The following is a 16,613-nucleotide window of genomic DNA, read 5'->3' as shown; positions in this document are numbered from 1 at the left end:
AATTAAGTCAAGAGATGTTTTATTTTAAAGGAAGCCCATTTTAACTAGATGGGTGTGTTCTGAAGTTATTTTGCTTTTTACATCAGTGTACCCAAATCATCATGAAGTGTAGAGGTATGCATGCTGAAGTAAACAACATTTTTCCAATAAATTATAAACTTTATAAATAAGTATGCTACGGTGAGAGCCAATTTAAAAACCACTCATTGAGTGTGAAATTTCAGCTGCTATAATTAACAAAGTGGCTATGTGCCTGGGTATATATAGAGAGACAGGTTTGACGTGAAATCTCAAAGTATACAAGTGTGTTGTCATCTTGACCTCTGATTTTTGTGGGATGGGGAGGAATGGATGGTCTCGGGTGAAAATAATTTAGAACAAACTTGTGAGGAAGAGGACCATTTTCTAGAGGACAGATAAACCTGAGTAAACATACATACACACAGACACACACGCACACATACACATGCACACACACATAGGAGAGAGGGAGGTATATTTTGAAGTTAGTTCATTCACGGAGAGCTAATCCTCATTTCCTTTCTTATTTAAACTCAGGGGAAGCTGTATTGGGAAATCGTTTTCTCTTGGGTTTTTTCCCATCTATCTCATTGTGTATAATTTGAACCTTTTCTTGTAGAGAGTTGATAAAGAGTGTGATAGTTCAGCTGCAGGAGCTTCCAGACAGGAGATAGGAGAGGACATGCTTCACTGGCACGTCATTCTTCATGGTATTATCTTCCCCTCCCACCAGTAAAGTACTAGGTTAGAAGGGATCCACATGCAGATAAAAATGACTTCAGCAGACTTCAGGTACTCATCCCTCACTGGGGGAGAGGCTTTTGGGGGAGTGGTATGAGCTTTATCCCAAAAGGTGCATTAGTCACCCATATACAGTTATCACCACTGAGGAGATCAGTATGTAGGTGAAGACCTCATCTTGGGCATTCTTCTTTCAATGTGAAATTAATTTTCTGAAGTCTAGAAGCACCTTTCTCTAGACTTGTTTTGCACCTGTGTAGTGAAGGAAATGTTTTGATCATTTTTGTTAAATAAACCTGTTAGTCAAAGCAATGCTAATAGTGTGGGTATCAGCAATACCCATTGGTCTACACACCCTGAGGACTCAAACATAGAACTGCAGGTGGAGACAGACCTGCATATGTTGTATTATGCTCCAAGTAGTTGCATGATCAGGTGAGTTTGGACAACATCGCCTAACAGGATATACTTGAAAGTAAGATGTGACTCTTTAAGGTGCTTCACACCTGGGAGGAATTGGGTCCATACATTCAAAGCCTTAATGAGTTTGGTGAATTAAATTTGGAGAGCTTAGTGTCGACCTATCAACTTGCTTGGAGTCTTTGCCACCACCTCCCCCCCCCCCCCGCCCCAATAGTCTGAAATTGCGGAAGCAGAAAATGAAAATGCTCAGAAAGATTTATTGTCTATCTAGTCATCCCTGCGATTTTTTTTTTTTTAATTGGCTGAGGCACTGATGACTCATTCTGTTTTCATTAATACAGATTTGTATCCCCCCTTCCCTGCCTCTGGCCCCATACTCAATAGCTCCTTCGGAGGCCTCTCTGTCTTCTAGATGTCCTCATCTAAGGCTGAGCCTGTGGACCTTGGACACCAGAGACTGGGTTCTTCTTGCAAGCATGGTTCCCCTCTCCCTGGCACACCTATTTCTTAACATCTGTCTGTTGCTTGTGTCGTCCTCAACCTCCCAGTTCTTTCTCTCTTCTCTCTTTTAACCTGCATGATCAGGGTGGAACTAGTAATAGCTCTGAACTTTCTGGATTGTAAAATAAGATAATGGTTGCACCTGCTCTGTGGAGTCATCGTGTGCACTGAGTAAGGTAACAGAAAAACTTCCAACACAGTGCTCAGATCATTTTTTTTTTTTTTTTAAGGAATTAGCTTTTTTCTTTTTAACTTCTCTTTTTTCTATCTATTTTGGCAGGGAGTTTTGGATTACATTTCTGGCATAGTAGAATGAGGGAAATCCTTGTCGTCAGCTTCACCTGGCCTCAGTGCCTCTACTATGTACTGTCTGAAAGAACCTGAGTGAATTACTTGCCCCCACTGAGCCTCAGACCCTCCTCTGAATGTCCTTGCAGGTATATGGAAGGAGTTAGAAGTACAGGGGATAAAATGTGTAGCACTTAGCTTTAAAAGAATACAGTGTTCTTTTAATCAAAAATCCCCATTGTCTGCCCCCGCTTCCAGAGTAAGGAAGATGAGGGTCTGAGCTGGAATGTGCCAGTGCCAAAAATACTTTGGGCAGTAGAACATGAACTTGGCAACCTTTAAACCTAGGAGGGGTTCAGATTGGGTGTTTATTTGATTCTTAAATGATGATTATTTTGGGAGCCTTTGGGAAAAAAGAGTGCCAAAATGGCTAAAGAGGATTTTTTTCTTTCTGTTTTACTTTTGAGTCTAGGCTAAAAAGTGATCATGTTTCACCTTAATGCTTTCAGACTTGTTTTTGGCAGTGATAATGTGTAAGAAGTCTTTTTTCTTCTTGTCTTCTCTCCTTATCTATTTTTCTCCCCTTGCCCTCTTTTTTTCACCATCTCCCTGTTAGGTACAATTTCATCTTAAAATATGGGCCTCTCTTATTTATTTGGATTAATGAGGAAATTACCACCTGGCCTATGATTAACTTTTAACTCAACCCCATTTTTATTACACTAATTAAAATAATTATCACTGTGTTTTTGTTATTTATAGTAACAATATGGTAATAATCATTTATCAAGTGCTTTTTATTTGTGCTGGGCATATTAATAAATGTGAAACCATTAGTCCTCTTAACCATGAGTTAAATTATATGGTGTTATTACCATTTCCCGATTCAAGAACTGAGGTTAAATGCTGTAGATATTTGCCACATTCTATCAGTTAAGTAACTGTTCAGAATTTTGTTAACCTGAGAGATGGGGAATCATGAATTTGAATAATAGCAACTGATATAATCAGATAAAAAGATATGCATATAACTTGCAAATACTCTCTCTAATGAGATTTGAGTTGGCTGGCAATAGGATAAGATAAAAACTGATAAACATATTTAAAAACTACAATGGAGTGAAATATTAATAGAAAAATTAAAATGAAATTAAGAGCTTCAGAGAAACTCAAGTTATTTCCAGTTATTAATAGGTATGTTCCCTAGCTTCCTAGTAGCCAAGATTGAAATATAAGATTAACTGAGTGGACAGATCAGACCTCTGGAATCTGAAATTTCTAGTAGATTATCAAGGATTGGCAGTATTCTATAAATTATTTAAAAGTATGTCTTCTAAATTCAATTATAATTTCAAATATGCCTTTTTATTTTCAAATTGTTTTTATTTTAAAAGTTTTCGATTTACAGAAAGTTAGGAAGATAGTACAGAGTTCCCATATATGTGATACCCTTACAATTAACATCTTATATTCATTTGATGCATCTGCCACAATTGATGAAATGGTAGTGATATATTATCACTGACTTGATTTCATATCTTGATTCCTATTTATTTCTTTAGTTTTAACCTCATGACCTTTCTATGTTTTGTGGTCTTCTCCAGGATACCATATATATTTAGTCATGGCTTTAAACTCTCTTGACTGTGACAGTTTCTCAATTTTCTTTGTTTTTGAAAATCATTATGTATCTTGTCAAATGACCCTCTGTTTGTTTTTCTTTTATTTTTTAAATTGCAGATCTACTTTGTGCAACTTATTTTTCCTTAATAAATTATTGTATTTTTCATATCGGTGAGTATTATCAGAAAACATGTTTTTGATACCTGTGTAATAGTTATTATAGGTCAGTATAAAGTGTATATGTTAATTCTTCCAAATTTTTTAGGTTTAAAATAGTATCCAAAGGGGGAATAAAATGGTATCTAATTTGTTTTATATTCTTTGGTTATCAAATATAATAAATTTTTCTTATACTTGTTAACCACTTTTATTAAGTTATGTTAATTGCAAATTATGTTAACCTGTGTTACATGTGTCAATTAGTTATTTATTGAAATTATTAATATTTATATTGGATTTCAGCATTTTCTTAAATTGTGAGAGCGCATGTTTTTTGTTTTGTTATTTTCCCCAGGTATTAATTTTGAAAAAAATTTGAACAGAAAATTTGAGAGAATGGCATGTTGAAAACTATATATTTACCTAAATTCATCAATTAACATATTGTTAACATTTGTGCTTTCAAGTGCTCTATCCCTGATATGCACATACTTTGCTGAAATGTTTGTAAATGAATTGCAAACATCATGTCCTTACCTCCTAAATTCCATAACATGTTCACCCAGGAGTATCAGCGTTTTCTTATCTGACCACAGCGCCATTGTCCCAGTGAGGGCCAGTTATATGAATCTTCATTATTTAAACTCTCGTAACATCCCTGTTATTAAGGACTCAGGGTGTCACTCACTCTTGCCAATAGGGCTCTGACTAATAGAAACTACATACAAAGAAGTATTAGCTAAATGAAAAATGAAAACTACCTCATTATCTCAGAAAATGCTCTTGCACCTCTGTTACATAGAGCTTCTGTATAACCCAAGGGATCATGCAGTGAAGGCTATACCAGCATCTGCATATTCAAGTATATGTGTGTTTGCTGTAGGAAGGAAGACCAGATATGTCAGCCACATCTCAAATCCAGTAACCGAGACAGCCAAGTGAATCCAGATCCTCTTCAGGGCACACTGGTTGCACATAAGTGTAAAAAGTGAAGAAGTGAGCCTGATGTCATTCTAAGCATGACTTATACCCTTATCTTTAACATAGGGGGACACCTTTAGTGGTGGCTTAATATATTCTGTCCTCTCAACATCAGATGTGTTTCCCTTACCCTCTTGGGGAAAATTAAGTAAGGGGTGGGGTGCAAAGTCACTTGCGCTTGCTCTGTGCTACTGTGTGTGGAAAGAGCAAGTTTGGGGATAGATTCATTCTCCTGCATGGGGAAAAGAAGTGAGAAACTTCCACTCTAATTTCTGCCTCTGGGTATATGCCTCTACATTATTCCTCAGTACTTGACCTCCTGATAACCTTTCACAGTTGCATATCCGAGATAAGACTTAATTTAAAAACAAGGCACCAGCTTTATTGAGAGTAAAAAGAAAGTTTCATATACTATGCAAGTATACAATATGTCCATTTCAAATTTACATTTCAATGGTTTTCATCTATTTTGATGAATTAGAGTAAAATGTATATAACAAAATTTGCCATTTCAACCATTTTTAAGTATATACTTTAGTGGTATTAATTACATTCACGGTGTTGTGCAACTATTACCACTACTATTTCCAAAACTTACTCATCTCAGGCAGAAACTGTCACTATCAAGCAGTTTTCTCCTTACTCCTCCCTCCTTTAGCCCTTGCTAATCTCTAGTCTACTTTGCAATACTCTGAATAGTGTATTCTATGAATTGGCACATTTGAGAGAGCTCATCTGAGTAGAATTAGATGATATGTGTTCTTTTGTGTCTGACTTATTTCACTTGGTATAATGTTTCCAAGACTCAACCATGTTGAAGCATGCCTCGGCGTTTCCTTTTTGTGACTGTATAATATGCCATTATATTCTTTTTTTTTTTAAGATTTATTTATTTGTTTATACAAGCACTGGGTACAGTCAGAAGCACGGGAGGGTGAGAGAACTCACCAGAGACAGAGAGGGGAACAGAACAGGCAGACCGACGAAGTACACTGCTGAGGGGAGCAGTGGGCGCGGTGGTAGGAGATGTCTGCGCACCATGTGGGACTCTCGCCCGTGGCCGGGGATTGAACCGGCACTGCTCAGGCTGCAGGCAGCTTCGCAGCCCAGCGCTCAACCACTGCGCCACTGTATTCTTATACAGTTTCTATTTCCATACTTCTGTTGTGAACCCACGTTTCCTCCTATTTCCCTACAGTTACTCTTATGAATAATGCTACATTGAATATTGTGTGTAGGTATCTGTTTGAATCTGTGCTTTCAGTTCTTTTAGATGTGTAAGAATGTATTTGCTGGATCATCTGTAAACCTATGTTTACCTTTCTGAGGAACCACCAAGCTTTTCCATAGCAACTGTACCATTTTACATTCCTACCAGTAATACATGAAGGTTCCAGTTTCTCAACACCCTTACCAATACTTGTTTTCCTTTATTTAAAATAGCCATCCTTATAGGTATAAAGTGAGTTCTCATGGGGTTTAAGATTAATTAATTTTTTTACTCTTAGACAACTGTTAATGAAATTGAATTTAGATCATCCTAGAGATAGCACCAGGAAAATTAGAGTTCTAGGGGAAATAGATCAGTTATTCTTAGTGTGATTTGCATTACAGTTCTTTGATTTGCATTGTTTTATGTTTGTGTTGAAGGATGACTTCTCAGAATGATGGTATAAAACAATTCTTTAGGTTCTAGGAAGAATGATTCACTCATGCTCTCACATCAGCTTATTTTTTAGTATTTAATAGTGCTGAGAAATGACTTGTAAATATTCCTTGACCCTTATTTTTGGGAAAGTATTCACTCTCTAAGAAGAAATATGATCCTTATCTCTTCTGTGATGGATAATAGAAGTAAAAAATGCAAAGTAACAGTTTCTTAAGCATAGAGTTTATCTTCTATAAATAAATATAAATATATGGAGTCCTTATTGTGGGCTGCAGTCCAATGAAGGCATCAAGGGCCATTTCTTTGACTTTTTTTCTGTATCTTCCAAAACCTTAACTTCCATTCTCAAGGTCACTTAAAGGTCCAAGATGGTTACTGGAGCCTCCTTTACCTTTCTCCTTTAGCAGGAAGAAAGGTTGGTAGAGGGGGGCTTAAAAAGTATATATACTCCACATCTGAGCCATCCTTCTTTAAACAACCTTCTTAGAAGAATAACATAATATTTATGCTTACATATCTTTGACCAAATTTATGTTCAAGGTCATACCTTACCAAAAAGGAGCCTGGGTAAAATAAACTTTTCGCTGGCTACATTAAAACTTGATTAAAATTGTGTTTTCCTTTGCTACTAAAGAAAAAGAAAGGGGAGAATTAATATTGGGCAGGTAAAAAGACAAGCACAAAATTGTAATTGCTCAATATATTGCATTGATTAATATCCTCAATATCTATAATTCCTTTATATTGGTGATGAAGAACAGGGTAAGAATGGTGGAGGTCTTGGAGAAGTAGTTTATGGTATGAAGCAACTGAGGCAATTTCCATCATTTGTTCACTTATTAATTCACTTATTACTTGTCTGTATAATAATAGAGCCCCTAAGAGGCATCTTCTCTTTAATCTAGCTGTGGGTAGGCACATATTTAAATTACTCAAATCCATATGAGGACTAGGGCCACAATGTCCTTAGCTCAGTGTTTTACTCTGTCACTTAGTGGCTGGTGAATTTGGGTAAGTCATTTAAGTGCCTCTCAATCCCATTTCGCTGATGGTGAAGAAGGATGAAAACTTCAAGGGTTTGCTTTATGGAAAAAAAATGAAGAACCAAGGGTTAAACTTCTCAATGACATTTGGTACATAGTATTGTACAAGAAGTGCTACTTCTACTTACTGTTCCTTTCAGCTTTGGTTTTTTGTTTTGTTTTGTTTTGTTTTAAAATGTGAAGGATACGCAAATTCAGCTAAGTAGCTTGTGAATGGAGCATGGACGATGGGCTACTTAGACACCAGATAACCTGTTTGGCTTCTGTTCTTCCTCTTTTAGGGGTTTTGCTTTGGTTTCCAGTTTATGTGATCAGGGTTCAGTGAGGCTTGGAGTGTGAGAGTGTTACCAGGGGTCTTAGAGCTGTTGTGGATGTGAAGAAATGCCTGCAGACTACAGGTTGGTCAGTATTCAGAGGCTGCATGTCCAGGAAAGAGTGGAATAAGGTGGGGCAGGAGGGGGCATGGGCCTTGACATTGTGGCTTCTCTTACACATCTACAGAAGCCTCGGACTGAAGCTGTAGATGCTCATTCTGGGTCAACCTGATGAAAGGTGTCAGGATTCAGCCTTGCAACCTATGATACTGCAAGGACTGTGATGGCGTGGAGGTGTTCAGAACCTGTGTCATCAGAGACACAGGGTAACATGGTTTGTAACTTGTAAGACTTGTGTCCTGTCCAGCTGTGTGACTTTGGGCTCGAGCTCTGTTTCTTCCCATCTGCAAAATTTAGGAATTGGATTGTTATGTGATCCATTTAGCATCTTCAGGACTAAAGTTCTGTCTATGAGGTGTAATGGTGTTGACCAAAGACTTCTTTTCCATTCTTTCTTAAAGTCATTCTGTTGAAGAAGTATTGCTCAAGTCTGAACTTAGAATTTAACCCTCTGGGATATAATTTAGTGTCAAAAAGCTATTTGCTTTTGGTCTTTTTTTTCTCTTTTGTAGTTTCTTTTCTTTTTTAATATACATTTTTCCCTTCATTTTCCTTTCTTTCTTTCTCTAAATTTTTGTCAAGGGCCTTTGAAGAAAATTCCTAAATATTATTAAGAAATTGCAGTCAGGGAGGCCTTTTTTCCCAAGTCATTTAGAAGATTGCTTTCCTTTTTGTTAAATGCAAAAAATTGTCAACCTCTATTGATAAAATGTGCCAGAAACCACATTCACCAATAAAAAGTGTCAGTTCTCATTATTGCCCAGATATTGTTCTTCTCAAAAGTTCAGCACTTTCCCCAGGCTTTCTAAATACTCTTCTTCCACATTTTGCTACGTTTTGAAACTCCTTGGATCTATATGGGATGGCAGCCTGTCTTTTAAAAATAAATGGGTTCCAAATGCCATTCAAACCTGTTTCTGCCCTAACCTACCCCTCCCCTCTCTACCCCTGCCTTTTAGAAGTCTTATATGCTGTATAAATATTGAGCTGGATATAATTTCTAAAGAGGTGTTTGGACTTTTAATTAACACTGACAGCCTGTCTGCTTGGGATTTTGCTCTGCTGTCTCCATGGAAAAGTCAGGCAGGTCAGTATGGAGAAGGGAGGGAGCTCCGCAGTGGATATGTTCCTGGCGGCTGGCCCTAGAGACACTGAACTCTGAGCCAACCATGAAGTCATTTTGAATTTAAGGAGTCTTGCTAATCCACGGCAATGCGTCTTAATTTGACAAAGTAAAGGCTGCCCGATAAGCAACCCTAACTACAAGTTCTGTGAAACTTGTGCATGTGTATGTGGGGGGGGGTGTTTGTAAGTTTAGATTGTGCTAAAGAAATGTGGTGATGTGGAAAAATGGTCTCCTTTTCCTCTGATTCCTCCCTCTCCCATTCCATCTCTTTCTCTTTCTCTCTCTCTCTCTCTGGCCCAGTTCAACTCTGCAGTCTGGCCTCTGCAGTGGCTTGATGTGAAATTTGAGAAACATATGTAGTTTTCTATTTCAGGAAAATGATCTCAGGGATTCAGTGTGTTTTTTTTTTTTTTTTTTTTTTTTTTTTGGTTGGCTGTTAAGCTCTGATCTAGCCCAGTGTAGTTTTTTGATGATGGGAAAGAGGCTTGGGAGTGCTTTTTATCAGAAAAGCACTTCATGTAATAAACCTTAAGGTTTGGTTTATTTAGTTCTGTTATCCGCTCCCTCCCCGGCCTGTAGCACAGTGTCATCTGTTCTGTCAGAAGTGGGAAGAAGTGCGCATTGTTCGTGTTACAATCAGCTCATGGCTGCTGGTGCGTACATACACAGAAATGCCCACTGTGTCTGGCCTTCACAAAAGATAGTTTGAAATGCAGCTGGGTGCAGGACCGGGGGTCTGCATACTGTTGTCCACAAAGGAGAAGGGATTTATGAGGGGAGAAGTCTACCTTTGTTTTTGCCTTGGAAGAGCCAGTATTTTCCTTTGTTCTGGAGGTGTTAACAGTGGGTCCAGTGCCCTGCAAACCAAACTTCCTGGACCTCACCATGTAAGGGATGTGTGGACCAGCATCCCTGCTGATGGGGGGGGAGGGGACTCAGGCAAGGAGGCCCAGGTGAGTCTGGCATAGGCCCTGACTGCGAGTGAGAGCAGCAGGAGGTGGACCCATGGTATTTTCAGACAGGTCCAGTCCATGTCTGGGGGGCTGTAGCAGCATAAGGCATGACTGTAGCCCTTGGGAGCACTTTACTCAAGGTGGAATAAAGAGTCCCTCACCTATCCTTATCCACTTGGCATGAGCTTCTTAATGACAGATGCATATCTGTTTTCATCTTGGTAGTCAGGGGGTGCTTGCTGAATTAACGAGAGGCAGGTGTTCTGAAGGGGATCTCCACCAGCTCTGCTGGGGTTATAGAGAAGGGGCCTACCTACGCATCTTCACCTAGTCCCAGATGGGGCAAGGGGAACTGGAAAGGTATATTCAGAGGGAAGGTGACTGACTGTCCTGGGTAGTATGCTGGTTATCCTATTAGATTATTAACAACATGTCATTTTTATAGATGAGGAAGTAGATATTCAGAGAGGTCAAGGCACATACTCAAGGTCACACAGCTACTAAGAAACCGAACTTAGAACCAAACCTAAAGTTTGTGCAACACTGAAACCCCTTGTCACAGCGCATCTTTCTAGTAGGGGAAAAGATGGAAACCCTAGCTTTCCCTACACTGCACTTGTCTCTATCTCTTCTTGTGTCTGGGCAAACTGACTATCTTCCTCTGACTTTTAAATCTGGCCTTTCTTCAAGTGATTTGGAAAAGTTTAAGAGACTCTCAGGCAGTGGTGGTGGCAGATTTCCCATGAGGGGAACTCAGCAAACTGTGAGCTTCGGGGACCCTCACTTCCCTGGGCCCTTGTCAGTGCTGGAAGTTTCTGGAAATGTTCCAGGTGGGGAGGAATTGCAACTGGGTAGCCTTTCTGTGTAGATGTAACTGATTTCAGGACAGAGAGACCTAAATCCCCAAAGCTCCATTTAATTTGTTTTGACCTTTTTCTTGTAAACACTTTTGCATCAGGTTTTGTATTTAAAATTAAACAGAATTTTGAGTTTTGGAATATGTAGTTATATTCCTTTTTTTGAAGAATCCCCCATATAAAAACTCCATGGGGCCTCCCTGGTGGCACAAGGGGTTAAGATGCAACCTACGAAGCTATCCGTAGGCACTGCATCAGGAGTTCAACCCCTGGCCAGCAAGCTACCCACATGGTCCAGCACACCTCTCCTATCTTGCCCGCTGCTCCCCTCAGCAATATATTTCAGTCAACCTGCTTGTTCTGTTCCCCATTCTGTCTCTGGTAAATCTTCTCACTCCCCCACACCTCTGGCCTGTACCCCCATTCTTGTATGCATAAATAAATAAATCTTTAAAAAAAAAAAACAAACTCCGGGCCCTATAAGTCCAGGGCCACATGCCAACCCTGGAACTTATGTGTGACCTCGAGCAACTTTTTTGGCCTTCATCTGTACCTCATAGGCTTGTTACAAGGTATGAAATAGTTCACGTGTAGAGAGTTTGTAGTACAACATGCTAAGGACTAAGTAAGTGTTGACTGTGTGTGCTACTGCTGTTATTATGTGTTACTGGCGTATGAGAACAAATGGATGTAAATTAATTACCAGTTTCTGCCCTTTAAACATCAATGTTCTGGAGGGCACATAACAAGGACAACTTTAGAGTAAAAACCCACAGACTATGGTTTATGCATTTATCTCCTTACCATCTTTGAACATCATCCCCATGCCTTCAAATAAAATTTAATTACATGGAGAACTGGTGATATTTCACACAAATGCAACAAGAGCGCTCTTCCTCTCAACATTGTTCTTTACACAGCAACATTCCAGTCCCATCAAACAGCTTGCCCATCCCTGGGCTAGTCAGGCCTTTTCATGTCTTCCTGCCTTTGCACATACTGTTCCCTCTTCCTAGAATCTGCACCTTCTTCTTTTTGCTGAACTGTTGCTCATCCTTCAGGACTCAAATGTCATGTTATTGTGAAGCCTTCAGACTCCCTGGGGCTGTTCGACACTCCCTCTGCATTGTCTGGTTCTTCTAGCATGTCTCCTTGCATTGCTTTTTTTTTTTTTTAAGTTTTTTAAAGTTATTTTTGCATAGAAGAACTGGGGTGTAGGCCAGAGGTGTGGAGGGTGAGAGAATTCACCAGAGGCAGAGTGGAAGATCAATCGAAATACACTGCTAAGGGGAGCAGTGGGCAAGACAGGAGAGGTCTGCTGCGCCATGTGGGTGAGCTTCCCGACTGGGGATCGAACTCAGGCCTTTGCAGTGGGCCTTCATGGTGGTAGCTCTGAGACTTAACCCCTAGACCACCAGGGAGCCCCTCTCCTTGTATGGCATCATTCCTCAGCACATGATGATTTTCTTGCAACCGGGATCCCTTTGCACAAAGACAGTACAGCTTACTCACCTTGGTAGCCCTTGATGTGGAGTGTAGGACAAATTATAGAGGTTGAGAAATTTAGGGCAAGTGACTGGAAAGACTTTTTCTGTTCATGCCATTATATTTTAAAAGTCATAATAGTTTATTCCAGGAAAGTATATGATATGATTATAGAGAACCAGGTTTTGTTCTGGTGATTTATACTATAAGAAATGTTTTCTATTTCCTGATTGACATTCAATTTGAAGTGATTTTTTTTTTTCTTTAGCATTTTCTTAATTCCCCTGCTTTCAGGTTTCTGATTTAAGCAGGTACTGTTTTGTCACAACTACTCAAGTGGTGTTTTCCTTGCAGTACTGTGATTGGTGAGTGCAGGGAATTTGTATATTTGATCCACAGCTCTATCCCCAAGTCCTGACATAGCGATTAGCAGAGAGTAATAGTTCTAGAGGTGGAAGCAAGTAAATAATAGTATTAGTTTGTACTAATAATAGGGTAATTAATATGTGCCGGCACCGTTGTGAGCATTTTAGATATTCCAACCTCTTCCACCATTCCTGTTATACTATAATTATCAGGTATATATATTTTTTTTGGGGGGGGGACCCTCGCCAGCAGATGGGGAACGAACCAGCGCTGCAGAGGCTGTGGGCAGCCTTGCAGCCCAGCGCTCAACCGCTGTACCACCAGGGGAGGCCCTATCAGGTATATTTTACAGGTGAGAAAACTGAGGCTTAAAGAGGCTGAGGAACCTTGTCCAAGGTCACACAGCATAGCTGGGATTTGAACCCAGGCATGTGGCCGTAGCATCCAGGTTTTTACCACAATGGTAAATTGCCTCTGTTTAGTATTAATGAGCTCAGGGCTTGTTTTTTAACTGATTATTGAGGGAATCCAGCAGAGACCTACTTTTATAAAGTAAGGAGTTCATTTGCTAGGTGATTATTCACCTTAAACCAGCATTTCTGTTCCTCAGTGTTTGATGCCCAGTCTCGCAGAATGGACATCTCTTGGAAATATATAAGAAGTGCAGTTCTCAAGCATCACCCTACCTACTCAATCAGAAGCTCCAGGAGGTGAGACCCAGTAATCCATGCTTTAGCAAATCCTCCTGGAGTTTCTAATGGATGGTAAAGTTTGAGAACCTCTGTCAAAGGCTCATTATTTTCTCTGGAATTTTACCCTCTTCTTTTGACTTTTTTAAAACATCATACATTTTGGGTGCTTACCTCTGAGTAGCCCAGTTTCTTGTCACATTTCCGTGGGGACTAAGCTGTAGATTCAGTGAATGTTTTTGCTAAGGTTCCTGAGAGGTTTTACAGGTTCTGTGCTATTTGAAGTTTTATGAAGCTTTTTCCTGTGCTGATGGATTTCAGCATTTGAGAACTTACAGTATAATATTCCCTCTGGTTGGCCCTGCTCGCTCAGATTCACCTGACTGGTGAGTGAAGGAGTTCAGAGAGCAGGGATAACAGAGGAATGGGAGATAGCAGAAACAGTGAATGGGGGAACAAGAGTTTCAGATCATCAAACATTCCAGAAATTGCTGTGACCCCTATGGACCGTTGAGTTACACATGGTAGGAAAAAGGACATTGGACTTTGAATTGGACTTGGAATCCTGGTTGAACCTCTCTTTACAAATGTGAATTTAAAATGGTAATCTTGCTGTGCATCTGTTTTTCATCTGTAAAATGGTAATATTTACCACCTGATGACTTTATTAAGTAAGGTCCATGATGAGCATTTTAAGTCATGATGAACTAGTTGCATCTGTGTCAAGAAGACACTAAAAGCTAAATTTTGGTCACTAGCTTCTTCACTAGCAAGTGTTCTAAGAAAAGGATTGCTGGTTTTTCAGAATAACAAGGTCTTCAGAGTGCTCCAAAGTGACTATTCCAAGGAACACAATTCTGGGAGATCCAGTTTCTGGGAAAACCAGGCGCCAGGTTGAATGCTTTATGTCTTAAATCTCCATATTTTCGAAAAGGTATCTAAGAGTGATTTAACAATGTCAGGATTTAGACCTAAGTTTTCTTTTTGTTGTTGTTAAAGACGCCATTGCTGCAAGTCAAGGCCTAAGGACTGTAAAAATATTGATGCAACTGTCAGAGGTACATGGTATTTGACCTTCTAATAATAAAGACAAATTATTGCATTTCTGTGATATTTGATTCTGCAAGAGCTTCTCTTAATTCCACTGGTATTCCATTCCACAGCTACTGGAGCTGCTGAGACGAGGGACATAGGGTTGTGTTTCTGATTTATGAGGTGGAATATTACTCTAATTTACTAAACTGAAAGTTTAGTAAGGTTCAGATAACAGCATGTCTGAATGATAATAACCACAGAAACTACTCAGAGATTCAGTGACTTAGTTACAAGTTTGGTCAGAAGTTCTCTACAGAATAAAGTACAAGTTGTGAGGGAGAAATTAAGCACAAATAAATAAAGGACAAGGCAGATACTGAGCACACAAAACTAGGTATATGCAGGAGGATTGTTCTTGCACATTTGCAGAATGTAAGCAGTGAAATGTTCCTGGTGGCTGCTTGCTAACACCACCCTACTTCACAGGTTGGTTCCCACTCGCCAGATTTAATGGGTCATGACAGCATAGAAAGGTAGAACAATAGACCCCACATTATTTAAAAGAAGTCACAGTTACACAGAGAAGCATTTTTATTTTTCACCCTCAACTTTGCTGCATTCGCAGAGAGCACTTTGGAATCAGCTCATCTAAGCTTCAGACTTCAAAGCGAGCTCATTCTTGCTGGACAACAGTCACATCCATTTTTGCCAACTCTTTGACCTTTAGAATAACATGCACTCAGGTCTGACCTGTCAACTGTCTATAAAAATCCATTCAGATCAAGGACTCAGTATTTTCAAAAGCACATCTAAAGGATGGGGGCCTTTCTAATTTTGTTTCTCTAGGACTTGTTTTGGAAGAAGCCAGCTGCTACTTCTAGTCTTCTTGAGAGGTGCTGTAGAGAGGTTGAGTCAGAGGGGCCTCGACTTACATTACCATCCTGTACCCTTTTATTATCAGTTGCACATGATGTTGGCAGCCACTCACATCAGCATTTTTCTGCAGCTGTTGTTTTTTTATTTTTTTTTCTTCTGACTGTTGTTGATCATGATCATTTGACTGTGAAAGTATGAAGAGGAAAATAGGATAACTTGACTTTCCACTTATGCCCATGTGGGGATCTTTGACCACGAGGGGTCGGTTCACATGTGACTTTGGGATCACTCTTGTGTTTTTCAAGTGGTCCAGATGACTTGAAACTTTGTATTATAAAGAAAAACTGGAGAGAGGTCTAATTTGATTCAACCACAACCTGATAGGCTAAGAAGGATGTACAGTTCCTGATATAACTTATTCATGACACTGTAAGATAGTATTATGCTATGTTTTTATATTGCCCATCTTCATAAAGAACTCAAAGCAATGTCCCTTTCTGTATGCCTTCTCCTCTCTAGTATATCTGAGATGTGTGTGGTTTCAAAGTGCAGGTACAGCGTCATGACAGATCAATGAATGTGATCATGCTGAGGGTATTGTGTTATTGGACATGCTTAACATTGGGGATGGGAAAGCCTGTCAAACTCCCAATAACTATTAGTTATGAGGTATTTTTTATATTTCAGGCTCTTTATAGGTATTTAGGGATAATAATAATACTTTAGAAGGCTATTGTGACCATTGATTGTGTTAATCCATGTAAAGCACTTATGTAGCATTACTGGTGCATAGAAGGGTCTCAGTGCATATACTGTTTGTATTGATTGCAGAATCAATCATACAATTTAAATGTTTTCTTTACTTACTATTTGTGTAGTCTTGGATAACATTAGTATTAATATTAACTTCATAGTAATATTAACGTAGTGTCAGTTATATATTAGGTGCTTTATATGCATTTGCTTTTAACCCTTGTTTTAACTTTCTGAGGTAAGTATGGTTATACCCATTTTATGGAGGAGTAAGATAGGGTTAGAGAAGTTAGGAAACCTCCCCAAAGTAACAGAACTAGATCTGTGGCAAAACTGGCTTTCTAAAGTTCTTGTTTGCGGTTACCTAAATATGTTTTCTGAGTCAAAATTTTATCATTGGTAATAGGAATAACAATAGCTCTAGGTAAGGATTAGATATTGTACATAAAGTACTTGGTACTTATGTGCACTTCTGATATGATGCATTATGATGTTGTTATTATATCCAGTTACAGTTTTTGCAAGCCATGGGATTTTTCATTTTCTGTTCCACTTATCACATGTATATCTGTAGGGATTAAAAAAGGATA

At 39.1% G+C, this 16,613-nt stretch overlaps 1 protein-coding gene across 3 annotated transcripts in view; it reads left to right on the top strand.

Annotated features, from left to right (window-relative positions):
- Positions 1–16,613, top strand: part of FGGY (FGGY carbohydrate kinase domain containing) — a 401,889-nt gene that overhangs the window by 60,883 nt on the left and 324,393 nt on the right. The window lies entirely within an intron of this gene.

This window comes from Talpa occidentalis, unplaced genomic scaffold (genome assembly GCF_014898055.3).
Source record: "Talpa occidentalis isolate TD23 unplaced genomic scaffold, MPIMG_talOcc4v2.1 talOcc4.9, whole genome shotgun sequence".
Lineage (NCBI taxonomy): Eukaryota > Metazoa > Chordata > Mammalia > Eulipotyphla > Talpidae > Talpa > Talpa occidentalis.
Note: the sequence above shows the minus strand (reverse complement) of the source record. Positions and strands in the feature narration are given on the sequence as shown.